The sequence below is a fragment of the Micropterus dolomieu genome, unplaced genomic scaffold (genome assembly GCF_021292245.1).
Source record: "Micropterus dolomieu isolate WLL.071019.BEF.003 ecotype Adirondacks unplaced genomic scaffold, ASM2129224v1 contig_10177, whole genome shotgun sequence".
Classification (NCBI taxonomy): Eukaryota; Metazoa; Chordata; class Actinopteri; order Centrarchiformes; family Centrarchidae; genus Micropterus; species Micropterus dolomieu.
In genome coordinates this window covers 1-4,930 of record NW_025739163.1, presented here as the reverse complement: position 1 = coordinate 4,930, position 4,930 = coordinate 1, and the positions used below count along the sequence as shown (strand labels likewise).

The window sequence follows — 4,930 nt, the reverse complement described above, 5'->3', positions numbered from 1 at the left end:
CTGCATAGCGGTTGGAGAGGCCGATGGACGGAGGAGAGGCAGCCCCATCCGAGCCTCTCTTGCAGCCACGGACCACCACTTCAGCCCAGGTTGACTGATGCTTCGGAGTCGAGCAGGAGGAAAGCCTCGGAAGGCTAGAGGGGTCCCAAAACACGGTGTCCTGGATGTTAGCGGTTGCGCTAAGAGAAACAATCTGTTTGGCTTGTACTGAAGCCACATCCATAAAGCCAGTCAGCAGGGAATCTTTCTCTTTGAGTTCCTCTGAAAGTCGTCGGATGTCTTCCATAAGGTCAGCAATCTTCTGGTTCGCTTTCTTATGGAGTGTGCAATCCTCATGGGGCAGAGTTATCTCGGCTAGCATAGTCACCAGAGCTTTGTTGCGATCAGTAGCGTTGATCGCGTTTTTACGGTCATCTAGCTTAAAATCCATGTCGGATGACTAAAATCCTTAACCCACGTAAAACTCAAGTTAAAAACTTAAGTTAAATAAAAAGGATATAAAAAATGTAACGAAAAAGAGTGGATTAAAACTGGATAAGAGTCCGGTATAAGACGGAGCTTCCGACAGGTAGCTACAGACGCCAACGCATGCAAATAAGCATTACTTTATGTCCGTGGTAACAGCAATGGTTTGCCTTTGTGAAATGTAGGCTAAATGTTTCCTGTAACGCAGAGGTTTTCAAAGTGTGAGGCGGGCCTCCCCAGGGGGCCACCAAACAGTTTCAGGGGAGGCTCGGTGAATGGAAGTGAAACAATAGCCTATTACATTCGTTATTATATAAGTTATTAAAAGGACATCATATAGAATAGTTGTGTGTGACTCCGTTAATGAGAGAGTTCAGAAATATAGTTTCGGTGAACTGTTTTTCCTACATTACCAGTGTTAAAAACTAAACTGCCTTAGGACTGACCTTTTTTAATCTATTTTGTGTAGTCTGAAGTTACTTCAAACAGTGATATTAGGCTATTTTGCCCTTAGTTGTTGCCTCAGTTGTTGAGATCAAATAACATAATCATGATCCCACAGGCATCCAGGAATTGAGCGAAACTAAACAAGTAAACTTGGGGGGTTGCAACTTTTCCCAAGATTTGTCTGAGGGGATGCCCAGTCTCAGACTTTGAAAACCCTGCTGTAATAATCACAGTTGAAGTGTTTGCAGTTTATACTAATCAGGCCTGCACAAAACGTTATTATAGGCAATAAAATCAGTCTATTGTTGCCGTATTTGTGTTTGGTAGTCATATGTTTAATATCCTTGTTTATATTTGGAAAACAGACTGTAGTCTTTAATTAACATGATTTACAATTGGGTTAGGCTATAATTAAAATAAAAGAAGTGTCTGTCTTGCAATTATCCATAGCCCATGACACTACAATATTTTTGCTTGCTCTGTGCCAACCAATCCAGTCCTTTTTACCAGTGGAAATACATTTAAATGGTCAATAAAACCCATTTAGCCTATTTTGCACTTGCCAAAAAACTGATTCCACCTCCTACTTTGTGACTGAAAGGATCTCAAAAAATTACTTGATTTCATTTATGAGCGTTATCTGAGTTATGGCTGATTATGACACACCCAGTCCTTTTAACCTATTGAAATAGGCCTACCTGTAAAGGGCCAATACAACCAGTAATGAGTAGTTTTCCACTTGCAAAAAAGTGATTTTAGCCTCGACCTTGTGACTTAAATAAGAAAAAATAGGCAACAAAAGTCTGGGCAGTAGCTCTCTGTGCAGTGTTGAACTGACAATTGGTTTTTTGAACATTTTAAAGACTAAAACCAACTATTGCCAATTGCAGAATGTTGGTGTTGGTTGGGCGCTGTCTGGGCAGTGTCCAAGCAGCTTTAGGCCTCTGTCATGATGACTGATTTCATATTCTAAAAATAAAAAACATTCTATATAAACTGTCAGTACTGTAGAGCTCTGCCGTCCATCTCAGTGTTATTAATTAAGAGAAGCTTGTGACAAAAGAAATCAACCCTCCTCAAAAACATATTAAGGCATCTTCATCCCCTAAATGCTTGTTTTTTTTCTTGCTTTACATCTCCGCTTTTCTCTTTGTGTGTAGGATTCATTATGGCAACAGATCGGCTGATCTCAAGACTTCAGGAAGACTTTGGACACAGCCCTGTCGTTGCAAATATGCTTTTTGCTTTTGTCCTGGCTATTGTAGAGAAGATAGTGGAGGTGGAGTTTGCTTGCCCTTGCAATCCTCAATGGAACGGCCTATTTGCATCTGCATTTTTTGTAATTCCGGCCTGTATATCTTTTTTTCTGATGTTGATAATCCATGAATGCAAGTGCAAAAATCATTCTACAAAATGTGTGTACAGCATTCTCCCTCCCTTGGTATGGCAGGTTCTCGTTTTTCTTGATGGCCAATACTTTGTCTGTGCAATGACAGACTGGACTGGCACATTTGTCTCTGTAGATAACACTTATCTGAAGTGGTGCACACCATCAAATACAACAAGATACTCACCAGAAGAACTCATGGCTCGTTCACACAAACATTATGCTTTGTCTCAGGTGAGAAAAACATCTTTTGGCACAATGTCAGAAACTGATTTGTAGCAGCATCAGTTTGATTGTTGTGTAACCCATTATGTTGATGAATATCTTGGTTTGTCTCAAATCTCTGTCAACTGTCACTTTTTAGGGAATTGGATTTGGTATTCTCATATTTTTCGCCATTGCTCTCATTGCATATGGGATAAAGAAGTGCAATAAATTAAATTAACTTCAACAAGCCACAAGATCCAGAAGGAATACAAAAGACAACAGGATGGAGGATGCTGAATAAGTATTTGATGGATGAATATTGGACATGCCTTATTAAGTATACAGAGACAGGAGGAACATCTTCAGAAACACATTTGATCAGAAAAGCACATTACTACATATTAATCCATTCAATCTGTTCAAGAATCGTTCAGTCTCTTGGTATTGCTAACGGCTTCTTTTTCCCTGCCAACTGTGAGCTTTGCAGGCTCTTATAATCCTATTAAATGCTACAGATTCACCATAAACTGAATCAATACAGTGCACCTGTTGGCTGGGTTGTTTTGGAGATGCCAAACAATAAGCTGAAATACTTCTTTAGGAACATAGACTTTACTGAGAGAAAGATATTTTTTACTCTGAGCATGGCCCATCTAACTTTAAACATCTTCTCACTCTGTAACAAATTAAACAAATTCAACATGTATGCGAAAATGTCAACAAATATAGTGTTCAGTGTTATTATGTATTTTGTAAGGATACATGGGAGAATTTTTATTTTTTTAAAACTTTTTGTGTATTTTTTTATTACTTGTGTAAGCTGCTTTTTCAGCTGATGTGTGTGATAGTCTATGACAGTCACCTGTAAAATACAGATGTTTTGCAATCACAAAGCACGCTACTGTATGATGTGATTTATTGAATGTTTATGTTTGTTACATGGTGCAGACATGGTATTGTGGTATATATGAGAACTGATGCACAGTAAAGAAAACAACAACAAAATCACATTAATTGTGTCGTGCTTTTGTAAATGCTGTTCTACACAAAATGTTTTTCTCTGTGATTTAAGTGTTTGCAGCCAGGACCTGTGGCCAGCCTGTCTGAGGACAGTCAGGAATCTATCTTCTTCGTTTTGTTTGTTTCTTTTTTAACTCTCCTTACTAAATCCCAAGTAGATGTATGTACAGTATTTTAATACAACTGTGATAAGTCAAAACCGAGGTCTTTGGTGGGAGGTGTCTCTCTAGTTAGCCTACTTTATGTTTCTCCTGTACCTGCAGTTCAGTTTTTTAATAAACCATCTGTGTTATAAACATCTACGCAAAATGTTTGTTTTGTACATTTTTGTAATCAACCAAGTAAATTGTGTTCATGATTTTAATAATGCTCAAGAAACAATGTTCAAGAAACAAGTAAATTTAAATTGTTACTTCAATATATCAAGATTGGGTATACTGTTTAATTGTGTAGGCTAATATTGCTTTTTACAAAAAAGGCTAGAATGATCAATCTATCCAAATGATCTGTGATTGTCTAATGATAAAAAAACAATTTTCACTTTTAGTTTTGCATTCACATAGCATTCTATAGCCTAAGTCCTGATTCAAAGCGATTTTGTCTTTTACAAAACATCCTGTCTTTTACCAAGACAGCAGCAACCACATCCTGCACAACAGGATGGTTGCCGCAACGTGCATGCGGTTGTCGGCAGCAGAAATGCACATAAAACTCTGCACAAGACAGTGAATGACAGGCGAGAGAGAGAGAGAAAGAGAGAAAAGTGTCTTGAAAAAGCCTCGGTTTAGCTGGAAATTTACAGTGTAAGTTGAATAAAAAGAGACTGCAGCTCTGCAGCTTTTCAAGATTAAAGCGACAAAAACACATTAAAGCTGCAAGCAGCGTTGGGCGGGCCCTCGCACTAGTAGCGCGTCCGCGCGTGAGCCGGCCGAGTTGCATATTCTGGAGCTCTGCCGGTGCGGCTGTGAATTTCCCCGCCCAACGCTGCTTGCAGCTTTAAGTAGGGCCCGAGCACGACCGTGCGAGGTCCCTATTGAATCTGCTCGGATTATTAGGGCCCGAGCACGACCGTGCGAGGTCCCTATTGAATCTGCTCGGATTATTAGGTTTTTAGGGCCCGAGCACGACCGTGTGAGGTCCCTATTGAATTTGCTCGGATTATTAGGGCCCGAGCACGACCGTGTGAGGTCCCTATTGAATTTGCTCGGATTATATTTTTTTAGGGCCCGAGCACGACCGTGTGAGGTCCCTATTGAATCTGCTCGGATTATTAGGGCCCGAGCACGACCGTGCGAGGTCCCTATTGAATCTGCTCGGATTATTAGGGCCCGAGCACGACCGTGTGAGGTCCCTATTGAATTTGCTCGGATTATATTTTTTAGGGCCCGAGCACGACCGTGTGAG

General features: G+C 40.1%; 1 long non-coding RNA gene across 1 annotated transcript; it reads left to right on the top strand.

Annotated features, from left to right (window-relative positions):
- Positions 1-2,088: 2,088 nt before the first annotated feature.
- On the top strand, positions 2,089-3,828 carry LOC123965565. Its single transcript, XR_006823729.1, has 2 exons — positions 2,089-2,533; positions 2,664-3,828. It is a non-coding gene; the product is annotated as an uncharacterized LOC123965565 (long non-coding RNA).
- Positions 3,829-4,930: the final 1,102 nt, after the last annotated feature.